This window comes from Photinus pyralis, unplaced genomic scaffold (assembly GCF_008802855.1).
Source record: "Photinus pyralis isolate 1611_PpyrPB1 unplaced genomic scaffold, Ppyr1.3 Ppyr1.4_LG6, whole genome shotgun sequence".
Classification (NCBI taxonomy): Eukaryota; Metazoa; Arthropoda; class Insecta; order Coleoptera; family Lampyridae; genus Photinus; species Photinus pyralis.
Genome location: NW_022170663.1, coordinates 32,493,995 through 32,507,563, shown reverse-complemented (window position 1 = coordinate 32,507,563; position 13,569 = coordinate 32,493,995). Strand labels below are relative to the sequence as shown.

The following is a 13,569-nucleotide window of genomic DNA, read 5'->3' as shown; positions in this document are numbered from 1 at the left end:
ATAAGTAAAATTTGAGTGTGAAGTTGACTCCGCCACGGTAACGATAAGCTTCGAGCACTAAAGAGCGCTAATGTACTTAGCACTAACTGTCACATTTTTGCCAAATTATTTCATGTGGGCCGGGCCAACTTCACATGGGTGAACAGAACACCGTTATACCGCCTTCTTGGGTTAGAAAATCTTCAAGAGTCATTAATCCGCCTCTTGGATTTGTGTTTTCTAAACATTTTCCCATAAACCAACAACTGTTCGAGATACTTAATTGAAAGATCCTCTTCCTCAGTCTTTGAAGAGGAAACAAGCCATGAAAGAAGAATTTTATTCTTAAATGATCAGACTTTGGTTGTATGTGTGATTTTCCAGCTGAAAGAAAGTCGCCATGGAGAGTAAATTGTGCTTCAAGATTAAGCGAGATTCAACAAGTGAGATTGAAAGTGAAACATTAACCAGATTTTTTAAAAATTAGAAGCACAAATTTTGGGACTTAACTCTTTTTTAAAAAAATCCACTTTGCTTACTTTTATTGTCCTTGACAAGTATAACAAAAGTTTTAGTTATTTTATTAAGTCTGACTAGTAGGTAGGTACGATAAATTTGTCTATAAATAATAAATAATGAAAAATAAATTAATTTAATTTAATCACTTGATATAACAATATTGATAACCAAATGAGTAATTAATGGTGGAATAAATTTATAAAACCGCATTATAATACGATTAATAATAAATGATCTAGAATAAGAATATCAGTATTATTATACCAAACCATTGATTAAATGTTAATCAATGACCAAACTTACTAAATAAAATAAACTCTATAATTGTATAGAGCACAAAGATACAAATTAGTATATTTATTTACACAACATACCAAATTCGCCATCTCACGATTTATGTACGAGTGGAGTTGGCCGGTCATGAAGATCTCTAGCCCACCTGCATATTGCGTATCTATTTTGCTGAGTGCGTTATTATTTATCAATAGTAGTTGAAAGCAGCTGTATTTGTTATTATATGATATAGGACTATTACTATTATACATTTACACATTTAAGTGCTAGAAATTATACTTTGATCACTAAGTTACTAGAAACATTATTACTAACCCTCGGTAGTACAGTGGTAAGTACGACCCGCATGATTGTATCATTTGGGCGACCGAGGTTCGATTCCTCGCCGAGGGGTTAACTTTTTCCATTTTTGAAATTACCAAATAAATTAGTTGTTTATTTTATTATGCACAGACCGTTAAACTTATATTGAATAGCTATATAATTGGTTTATTTTAATTCTTTATGGAAATTTTTAGTTGGGCATAAATGTATAATTAACATAACATTTTTTGATATCAAAATATAATATTACTCCCCCCAATATTTTGTTGTATTTTGTATTATTAAATACGGATAAGAATTATTGATACTTTATTAATTTGCTGTTGTCACAACTCAACAAATCGTCCTCGAGGTTAATCTTTCCAAATATTCTTACCCATCTTCACAGAGCCTTCCTTGTTTCTTTTGTTGGTGCATAACTTTGCATTTTAATTTATCTTAGGCCGGACATAAATTACCTCTATTTTTGCCGTTGACGGCTATTAAAAACAGCAGTCGCACGTTTCTATTAGGTACCTACCTACCTACGAGTAATAACTGTATTCTCTGTTACGGAGCATTAGAGGGTGTTGTAGAGACATAACATCCCCTGCTAACAATAAAGCCAGTAGGCCGCTCCGCTGTAGTGCTGAGGGGTCGAAATAATGCTCTAGTAGTAGCGTTGTGATCCCAGATATAGTTTAACAACAAATAAATTCAAAATATTTTTTCTTTCTTGATGTTATAAATAAGGTATGCGATTGTATACGCGTAATGGGAGTATTACACTGAACCGTTTAGTGAAGGAATTTCTTCACTCAACGACTGAACGTTTTGCTTATGGGCAAGACGGAAGACCATCGACCAATCGCAAAATATCCAACTAATGACCTTTCGTGGGTTTGATGATGTCGTTTTTCCCATGTAGTTTTGCTCGATTGCGAGCTGACTGCCAAAAACTTCCGCATGCGATTCTTCGTATCCTGTATAAATAGTTTGAATGATGTAGATACCACTACGGGGCAACGATAATTAAGAAATATTCAATCAGTATGACAAAGACATGTTTTACCTTTATCCCTTCAGGGTCTTCAAGGCATTCAAATGCGTAGTATACATATAGTGCTATTCTCGCTATTGGAAATGCTACTACTTCATTTATGTCACAAAGAACAGACAAATCGTCGAATTTTTATAATACTCTCAGCACATTCTAAATATTTACTAGTAAGGAAATGTAACATGACACGCATAAGGAACCAAAACTATAAAATAAAATCATATCTACTGTCTAGTCGAATATATTACTCTTTCAGTGAGCGCTGGGCGGCTTATTCAAAATTCCATGATTGCCATGGAAATGCCACTTGAAGTTCACCGACATTGTTATTGGAAATAAAATGAATTTGATTGAAAAGTATAATAGACCGACAATCTAGTGGCTTGTTACAGAACCAGAAGAAAAGTTGCTTCAGATGACGTAGTATCCTCCATAGTCCTGGGTTCGAGACTTTATGTTTTTAATAGGAGTAGATTCGATACGCTTTGAGCGGGTGTTTTGATGCGGTGCGATATAGTATATTATGCAATGAGCGTTTAATGATGGCTATTAAGATACGAGTATGAGAATTACGAAACGAGTCTTGGCGAGTTTCGTAATGAATATGAGTGTCTTAATAGCCATTAAAAGCGAGTTTCATACACTATTTTTTTCTATGACTCTGATGGGCTATAAAGAGGTGATGCCACGATGACTTCACAAGCGGTCCAATATTTGAGATTTTTATTATGTGCAGGTAGGGAAAGTACAGGTAGGTACCTATCAAATGTTTAATATATCAAGTAAGGTATAGAGTAGAAAAAATTATTTTAGTTGGTCGACTTCTGCTTCTCGGCCATTCTCTTCTCACTGCCCTCTTTTGCTTGATTAACTCAAGTATATATTTAGGTTACTATGAGTTGTCATTTTTTTGTGATCTGTTTACCATCTCTTTGGTAGATCTGGTATCAGCTATTTTTAGTTTTTTGGAGTGACATAAGTGCGTTTCCCAGATAGAATGCCTTGTAAGGAAGGACTTAAATAAGTTTAGCTGCGCTTTGACACCATTTCCGTTCCAGTTTAGGAGTTTTATCGGGGTTGTACCGTTCAGTTGCACCTCCAAAATTGATCTGATAGTGGCGGTTAAAAGGTACTGGTACACATTTTTTTGCTTGCGGTACAACAAAATGAGTATAAAATTATTGCACAAAAAATTTTAATCTGAATACTTGGGGTTGCAGCCTTATGTTGCAACCCTAGTGTAGATTTGGTGCTAGTAGTGGTACAAAATGACTGCACCCAAATTTTTAAGAATCTGAATACTTGGGTTGTGTCATTAAGTTGCAACCCCAATGTAGATTTAGTTCTAACGATTAAAAGGTAGTGGTCCAACATTAGTAGATACAAAGTAACGGTAGTAATAGATTTGCTAATCTTATTAGTGGGGGTTACAACATAATGAACTCGGAAAACGACGCAAGATGTTTTGTTGCTCCACGACAATGCACCATCAGAATATAAAAACAACCCCTTAGGTATACTATGATCTCGTTTAATGAATTTTAAATTAATTTACTTGAGACTTTATTTTCGTCGTTGAAATTAAGTAACGCTTCAAGTGAAGTAACGCTATTAAAATCTGCTCTGCTTTTGACTGTATATAAATTAAGGAAAATAGTTGTGTTCATTAATATTATTATTTATAATGTTTTTGTTGTTGTCATATTAAAACATTATTCTTCAATAATACCTCACGAAAAATAGTACTTTCCATTAAAAAAGTGACCCTGTTCTTTCGATGCACGCCACTGTAAAAGATTTTTAAGCATGTAGATTTACTTACAAAATTTTAATGATTTTTGCTATAATAAATTGCTTTGACATTAACATAATAATTGTTTAATTATATTGTAGTGTGGTCACTATTCAGCGTTTAGAATAGAATTAAATAACACTAATAATATTTTTATATTTGATTAAATGACATATTCAAATTATCACCATGTAAACTAAAAAACTACTGTTTCAGATCCACCCATGGATCGCCACAGTACTCCCCCGCCAGTGCATGCTAATGCACGATTTAACGTCACGTCAGCGATTTGTTCGTTGGTTTGACAATTCTTTCCGCTTTTGTGATCATTGGGTATCTGCGAATCTCACCTTAGGTTTATCTGGCATTTCGATGAAACTATGCGGTGTCGGGCCAGAATGTGAGGAAGTTTGAGTGTAATCATTACTCTCGCAAAAGTATGGTTTTAGTCGGTTGATGGAAACATGTCTGAGTTTTCCTTTAACTTCTATAGTGAAATGTTTATCATTTCGATCTCGCACTTCATAGGGGCCTTCGTATGGTGCTTGTAATGGAGATCGTACGTAGTCTTTCCTTACCAGTACGTGTGAGCAGCTAGACAACTCTCGAAACACAAAGATGTTGGATTGTCTGGCGTGGTTAGTCGCAGGAATGGGTTGCATTTCATTGAAATGTTTGCGTAATTGTACCACAAACTCTGATTGTATTGATTGAGAGCTCTGGTCGCAGGTTACGAAGCAACTTGGTAAATTTATAGTTGTTCCATATACCAGTTCTGCCGACGTTGAATTGAAGTCCTCGCGGAATGCCGTGCGTAATCCTAACAAGACAATCGGAAGTATCCGTGTCCAATTCTGCTGGTTGTGACATGTGATTGCGGTCTTCAAAGTCCTATGCCATCTCTCGATGAGACCGTTGGCTTGCGGGTTGTATGCAGTTGTGCGTTGTCGTTTAAATCCTATTAATTTACCGAGTTCAGAAAATAAGGCCGATTCAAATTGGCGACCTTGGTCGGTGACAACGGTAGTTGGTGTCCCGAATCGCGTTATCCAATTGTCAAATACGGCACGAGCTACTGTTTCTGCTCGGATGTCTGCAACGGGTACTGCCTCGACCCATCGCGTATATCGGTCAATTAACGTTACGCAGTATCGCTTATCTTCAGACGTTGGTAGTGGGCCTATTATGTCTAGATGGATGTGTTCAAATCTCCTGATATTTTCTTCAGACGTTGGTAGTGGGCCTATTATGTCTAGATGGATGTGTTCAAATCTCCTGATATTTTCTGGAAATTTTCCAACTTGTGATTTTACGTGGCGTGTTATTTTTGCAATTTGGCAGTTGGGGCACGTTTTTGTCCAGTGATGGATGTCGCGTTTCATATTATGCCATACAAAATTTTTTGTTATGGTCTTTATGCCGGATCTTATACCTGGGTGAGCTAATTTGTGGACGCTTTCAAAAACTGTTCTTTGGAACTTCTTCGGTACGTACGGGCGTTGGTGTCCTGTTGAAACGTCACAGTAAATTGTTTTATTTGTTCCAAGTATCGAGATCCGTTTGAGTTGCAACGTTGTACTTCCTTGTAAAAGTTTTGTGAGCTGTTCATCCGTCGTTTGTGCATCTGCGAGCTCCTCATAATTAATGGTACTAGGAATTGATAATTGTTCCACTCGCGAAAGTGTGTCCGCTACCACGTTATCTTTACCCGAAATATGTTGGATATCTGTGGTGAATTGGAACACTAAATCGAGGTGTCTCTGTTGTCTTGGGGATGCCTTCTCCGGTTTTTGTCGGTAGGCATATGTGAGCGGCTTGTGATCCGTAAATAATGTGAACGGACGGCCTTCTATTATGGGTCGAAAGTGTTTAATGCTTGAATACGCTGCCAATAATTCCCTGTCGTATGCGCTGTATCGACGTTGCGTGTCGGTAAGTTTTGCGGAAAAAAAACTGAGGGGCTGCCAATGGCCTCGTACTGCCTGCTGGACGACTGCACCAATCGCTATGTCCGATGCGTCTACCATTACTGCTAGTTTAGCTTCGGGTATTGGGTGAGCCAAAACTGTTGCTTCTGCTAGTTGTCGTTTGGTCTCTTCGAATGCTGTGCGACAGCTGGTGGACCATTCTATCTTAGTTTTGTCATTTTTTGTAGAACCTTTCAAAAGATCAGTGAGTGGTGCTTGGTTTCGAGCAGCTTGCGGTAAAAACTTTCTATAAAAGTTCAGCATACCTAGGAATCTTCTTAGGTCCTTAACGGTTCGTGGTGGTTTATAATCTACGATGGCTTGTACACGTCCCTGTGCCGGTCCAATTCCATTCTCATTAACAGAATGTCCGAGAAATGTAACTTCGGGTTGCCCAAATACGCACTTTCCTGTGTTGATGACAAGGCCATACTGTTGAAGACGTTGGAAAACTTGTTCGATGTGTTTCAGATGTTCTACTTCGTTTGTAGAAGCGATTAAAATGTCGTCAATGTAAGAAAAACAAAAATCTAATCCGCGTAAAACCGAGTGTATAAACCGTTGAAATGTTTGTGCTGCATTTCGCAAACCGAATGTCATGCGAGTAAATTCAAACAACCCGAACGGTGTTGATATGGCGGTTTTGGGGACATCGCTTGGTTCAACTGGTATTTGATGATACGCTCTCACTAAATCCAGTGTGGAGAAGATCTTGCATCCATTCAGATTGTGTGTAAAATCACTTAGGAGTGGTATGGGGTACCTATCGGGGACTGTGACCGCATTTAGACCACGGTAATCTCCACAGGGTCTCCACTGGCCGTTAGTTTTCTTAACTAATTGAAGTGGACTGGCCCATTCGCTATCCGATGGCCGGCAAATTCCTTGGGACATCATGAACTCGAATTGATCCTTAGCGATTTTCAGTTTTTCCGTAGAAAGTCTTCTTGTTTTTGATGTTACTGGTGCACCTTTAGTTTCAATAACATGTGTAACGTTATGCTTCACAGTGTCGGGCGAAAATATTTTCTCCACTGTTATATCTTTGAACTTACGTAGTAATGTTACGATGCTGTGGTTGCCTATGTTATCTGAGATAGGAGTGAGAGACAATGGTGTATTGATTTTAGATATTTGTGCGAGTGAATGAATTGAACTTAACGGATCGATGATGCGTCGCCGTTTTACATCTACTATTAATCCATAATAATGTATAAAATCTGCACCAATTATGGGTTTCTTCACATCCGCGATAATAAATTTCCAGTTGAAATTTCGACGTAGACCTAGTTCTAGACGTATAGTACGTGTGCCATATGTGTGGATTGTTGAATGATTCGCTGCGTATAATGGCGAGCCGCGGTTGCACTCATTTTTTTCTTTGACGTTGGCAGGTATTACGGAAACATCAGCACCGGTGTCAATTAAATAATGGTTTCTCGTTATCCGGTCGTAAATGAATAAGCGGTGAGTGAAGGGACCGTCGCATACCGCTATTTGGGACGGACCTGTTAGTTTTCCGCAGTTGTTTCAAATGCACATGGTTTTGTGCATTTCTTTGCCCTTTCTGCAAAACGGCGGTGGTAATAACACAATCCCTCCGGTGGCGGAGTAGCATTAGATCGTTCCCTTGTTCTGCTTTTCGATCGGTTTCGCGGAATGGGGTTCTTGTGTCCACGAAGTTTGTTCAGCTCACGAAAAATATCGCGTTTGAATTCTTCTAATTTCTTATCTAAATCGGTTTCATGATAGGTATTCATGCGTGATGAATTTGATTGCACTTCACGTGTGGCGACTTCTGTTACTACCGAGTTAGAATATGTTTCAACAATTTTATCGGCCATGATGGCCAAATTGTCTAACGATTCAGAGCTAATTGCTAAAACTACTTGTACTTGTTGGGGAAGCCTCTGTAGCCACAGTTTCTTTAGTAACTCATTGGAGATACTGGTACCGGATAGCGTCTTCATTTCTCTGAGTAACTGAGTTGGTTTACGATCGCCCAAGTCAAGATCGCGTAACAGTTTTTGTAGCTTCGTATCTTCCGATTCCGTGAGGCGGGATATAAGTGCATTTCGAAGTGTATCAAATTTATGGTTTTCTGGTGGTGATGTGATAATGTCGCTTACCAGTTTTAGTGCTTTTTGACTTAATGCAGCTACGATTGTAAAATATTTTGTGGTATCTGCAGTTATGCGCGATAGCTCGAACTGGGCTTCTACTACTTTGAACCACAAGGCTGGATCTTCCTCCCAAAATACGGGTGGTTTGACTGTAATTTTCTCGATAGCTGTGCTCGTAACAGAAGTCGATGTACTTGGTGGTAAGATTGGAGTATTCGTTTCGGATGCATCATTGTTATTTGCCATTTTAAACGTAAAAATGCAAACGTTTTACTGTTTGATTTATATAACGTTTATGGAGATATAACTGTATGCCTGTTCCTGTCAGTAGATAATAACTGTTATTTTCCTTGTTTCTTAATGACGGTGTGTTGTTTATCGAGGGTCACCAATGTAGTGTGGTCACTATTCAGCGTTTAGAATAGAATTAAATAACACTAATAATATTTTTATATTTGATTAAATGACATATTCAAATTATCACCATGTAAACTAAAAAACTACTGTTTCAGATCCACCCATGGATCGCCACAATATTATTAATTTGAGTTTTTCTCTTAAATTTGATTAGATATGTAATATAATGAGTTGTTAATGCTGTTACATCCAAAAAAGTGTACTATTTAAGAATATGTCATAAAAACTAGTACCTGCTTTTAAAAAAATATGCCTCCCCGTGATCAGGCAGAAGTACGCCACTGACCACAAGTGCATATTATATAGATTGGTAGCTAGTCCAGGGAATAGAGGGTTTTAACTTGCAAAATGAGAAGTAGTTCCAATTTCTTTTGCATGTCATAGACAGTGATCTGGTGGTTAAGAATCTAAGTTTTCGACCTTCCACCCCTTGTGCTTCCCCCGTACCACCCCCAAAACACTTGAAATTTGGACGGTTTCTTAGTTTTTCAATTATATCTTTTTATAGATTCACTTTACAAAAAATATTGTTATCAGAAATTGTAGACCATAAAATTCTACACAATACATTACTTTTTTTGTGAAATATTTATTAAAAAAGATATAGAGCTTCAAAGTTGCTCATATTTTTAAGAATTACGAAATTTCTATGTATATGTTTTAACCAAAATTTAATCTTTATCTCTATAATTAAGAGTTTTATGAGAAAATATCTTGAATTTATCGTGATATAAATCTCCCTACCCTGCACTCTTACAGAAGGGGATGCATAATAATTCAACTTTCAACCCTTGCTAGTGGGGATATTTGAATCACTGTGAGATTGTAGCGCTTTCTAATAATAAATAAAAAAACATTGTTTCACTTCAGTTCAGCTTCTTTCTCCCCCCCTCTCCCCCCGGAGGGAATGAATATTTAACCCCTTGTGGCGATTGATAAGCTAGTTAGAGAGTAAGTACAACGCTTATTACTTATATTTTCTCATATTCTCGTTCCGGTTTTTAACCCTTTCCACCCCCAACTAAAATGAGTGGTTCAATCCTCGGTTGTTGATTGCTCGATTACACTTAGATAATGACATTTCTGAATACACATTGCAAATAAAAAATGTTTACTATTCATGTTCATATAAAATAATGATTTGTATATTGTGTTCGAAAGCGATATAATCTTAGATAGTTGAACAATCACTACTATAGGGGATTGAAGTAATCATCCCTTTTTGTAAGAAATGGAAGGGATTAAAATGAAGTAAGACCACTTTTCTTACTTGATAATTGTATTCGAAAGCGCCATAATCACACAGTGATTCAAATACCTACTACGACCAAGGGATTGAAGCGCTATCATCCCCTTTGATAGGGGTAAAGGGTACCGAAATGGTCATAATCGAGTTATTTTCTCATATAAATCTTATGATTATAAAGATAACATACAATTTCGTTAAAATATGTACCTACATAGAAATTTCGGAATCTTCAAAATAAACTTTGAAACTCTGTATCTTTTGAAATAAATAATTTACGAAAAAAAGTATATGACAAATCTATGTAAAATTTGCTGTTCTACAATTTCTAATAACAATATTTTTCTGTAAAGTGAACCTATAAAAAGATATGATTGAAAAACTAAAAAACCAACCAAATTTCTTTGGTTTTAGGGGTGGTACGGAGGAAGCACAAGGGGTGGTAGGTCGAAAACTTGGATTCTTAACCACCAGGTATTCCTACATGACATGCAAAAAAAGTTGTAACTACTTCTCGTTTTGCAGGAAATGGTCCATTTTCAGTCTCTATTCCCCGGACTAAGCCAACTTCTTATAATTTTGGATATCATAAAACGCTCAGCGTTGCAGAAAAAATTTTCACCCTGTATACACAATGCCGTTATCACTCGCGTTATCAGCATTTATCTTACGGTGGAAAGTTGTAACTCTCGAGGCTGTATTTTACTGTTAAAATATTATGTAGAATGTTCGAGTAATGGTCTGAATTTCGATGGCCGATGGTCCTGGATTTAATACAAACACTTATATGTACAGTAACAATCTTCTGTGGCATTATATCGTAGTTCAATTCTGCCTTGATGAGGATACAATAAGAGATTGGAACCAAAAAAGTACTAACGTGAAAGCAAAGCACTTCTTAGGGAAGGTGAAGTGTGCCCAAATTTAGTTAAGCCAAATGGAGTGCAACCTTTCTTTTACGAAATGTAGTTATGAACGTCGCCAAACTACCTTTTAGTTTCCCTCGGAAACTCAATTTGGCCAGCAACGAAGTTAAGTAACTTAAAAGTATTAGGTATAGAAATGAAATAAAAATGTTTCCTTTCAGCAATTCTCATCTACATAATGTAAGGAAATGGTTAAATGACCGAACGGTTCTGAAACCTCGGATCAAAGATACGCTAAGGCGAGCCAAAGGTTAAATTCAATTACGAACAGGGCGCTCTGTATAATATTCAAAAACCGCCCTAGATCCTTCTGAAAGCGAGATCAAAGCGGGCAAGTTCGACAGAAAAGTACAAAACATCTTAAATTTGTTTTACAGTGCAGGCTACAAAATAAACAAAATTATTTGTATAAAGACTTTTATCTGCGTCTTTTTATTGCAAGAATTATCTCCACTCGTGCTTAATGATACAAAACTTCCTTGCACGATAAAACTATGGAAGTTTAAACATCTCCCCATTACAGAGAATCCCGAATCCGTATCCCGCTGCCCTAGTAACTCTCGAATTAACTCCGATCTCGTCCCAGGAAAGATCCTCACTAAAGGGTGTGGCACTTTCCCGGGGTGTGTGTGTTGCGTTTAGATTCACGCAGAGAAACGCAATTGCCTAAATCTCTTCGAGGATCTAAGTTTTCGCGTAAAACGCATAAGTTTAGCTTGAATTAATGATGGGAAGATGCTAATGGTGAAAGAACAACGGGCGCGTTTTTCCACGCCGGCTTTGTTTAGGTTCGTCGTGCTCGATATGGAAAAGGGCAAAGGGAGAAAGAGACTAACCAGGTTCAGTTTTTACGAGAGACCTACGTGCTTTGGTTTTAAACGATTTAAAACCCTGGTCGTAAGTGACCGTAAATTTAACTTATTTTTTATTACCTACGTACAGTAAATTAGGTACAAAATCCCACGAGTTAGCAGGTGGTGTAATTATTACGCTAACGCTAATTCAATTGAGGCGGCACATGGTCATTTTTCACTGTTATCCAACAGTGTTTCTAAAAAAAACTCTTTGGGTTCGTTTATAAACGAAATGGTCTAAATATGTGTATTGCAGATGTTTTAATGATAAATAAAGCGAGTTTGTCGCAGATGGAAGTTCAGACAGTAAGTTTAATGTAGGCTAGAACAAAAAGTAAATCAAAAAGCGAGCACATACGAAATAAAAGCAATTTGTTGACTTCCGTTTTAAATCAACACTTCCTTGTGCGCGCTAGGTCTGAGAAATAATCTTACCAAAGTGCTTTTTCCTCTCGGATAAACCGAACTAGTCACAATCACCACCACCTCAAAGGTGCACAAAGGGTACTTTTTCTAAGGTGCAAAAAAGGGGTGCGCAATAAAAAACAAACAGTTCCGGTTAATCCCGCCAAGAACTTAAAGGATATACGCGATAACAGCGAGCGCAGCGATAGGAAGTGACGGTGCTGAAACGTTGAAACACATCGCGACGCGTTGTTCTTCAGCATCCACGACGCATTCGCAGTTAAACAGCGGCAGAGCGGTTTCGTTTCTATGGTAACAACGCCATTAAGTCATCGTCCCTTTTGTGTGTAATGCTTCTATGATACGCTCATAAGGACATTATCTATTGTTGTTTACATAATAGGATGCTCCAGACGTTACTCCTAGTTACAGCGTTTAATTTCCACCTCTCGCCGAAAGTAAAAAGAGGCCGCCAAAAAAAAGTTAATTAAGTGTGTCAACAGTCGGGGGAACAAAGCGGGCTACGATAAAATTCCTTTTAGCGCACTTTATGGCAATTAATTACGGGAGGTAATTGCGTAGTTTCCCAAAAACTCGTACAGAGGAACAGAAATCCAAGTGCTAATCTTTCATAATGGAGCTTTACTTTTATTACTTTCACTTCATTTGCCCGACGTATCAACATTACTCAAGCTCAATTAGGGGGCGCTGCGTCAAAGTGATAAGATATTCTGTACATTTTACTGTTGTTTAAACGAGGGTAGGCTTCATTTGCAATATGTGCCCTTGTGATAAAATCGCATTGTTTTTGCTCTCATTTGTCAGGATTAAGATAAAAAATTGTTTATGTGTGGGGGTGAACTGTTTGATTGACCTGCTGAATGACAGCAAATACTGGCGTTCAGTACCCGATTAAATACTGATGTAGTTACGAGGTCCTGAATACCTCAAAAAAGATGCAAAAATCATTTTAATTTACTCATTTGTAACTAAATACAATACTTCCTTAAATCTTGTATGGCGTCTTGGATCGACAGTAAATGAAAAATAAGTTTGGGAAATAAGAATTCCATTTTAATCCTGTTCTACAGGTATTTTCCGCTTCCCGTTTCAAAAGAGTATGCAATTGTGGTTTTCCATAATGAACATCTTTTCCTAGAATTCATTTAGTTTTTTTTTAATTATTAGAAAATAATATCACTCTTTATGGATCGGTTTAATTTTAGTACAGAGATAGAATATTATTAACACTTTCAATTTACACGCTGAAAGAAGTTCGTCTTCTATCAAATGTGCGCAGGATTGCTCCGAAAGCATAGCAAAAAAACGTAAACCGCTACACTGTGTAAAAAGGCATTGTAATCGGTAACTTTAGAACATCCCAGGTCGCCCTGTAGTCTAGAAGATAATACGAGAAAAAAGGTAGGCGAACTTTCGCTTTATATTTCTTTTTTAAAATAATTAAAATCTCGGAAATATTCATTGAAACGGAATTGGAGGGTGGTTCTTGTTGATGACATCGTAGATGCATCTAATAAACGATCGCTGCGCTGGTTCGAAACACTTATTTGGTTATTGCAATATTTACTGTTGTGAAGCACAGAGTTTGTTTGTTTTCCCTCTTAGAAATTTGTTGGATGCGTAATTTTTTGTTGTAATTGTATCGCTTTTTTCAATTATTCAA

The 13,569-nt window shown here is 37.2% G+C and overlaps 1 protein-coding gene across 3 annotated transcripts in view; it reads right to left on the bottom strand.

Annotated features, from left to right (window-relative positions):
- Positions 1-12,093, bottom strand: part of LOC116173806 (cytochrome b ascorbate-dependent protein 3-like) — a 96,839-nt gene extending 84,746 nt beyond the window's left edge. For 2 of the 3 annotated variants that reach the window (XM_031491512.1, XM_031491511.1), the window contains exon 1: positions 11,916-12,093. The gene's annotated coding sequence lies outside the window, so the exon portion shown is untranslated. The remainder of the gene's footprint in view (positions 1-11,915) is intronic. The other variant, XM_031491513.1, reaches the window with a different exon arrangement.
- Positions 12,094-13,569: the final 1,476 nt, after the last annotated feature.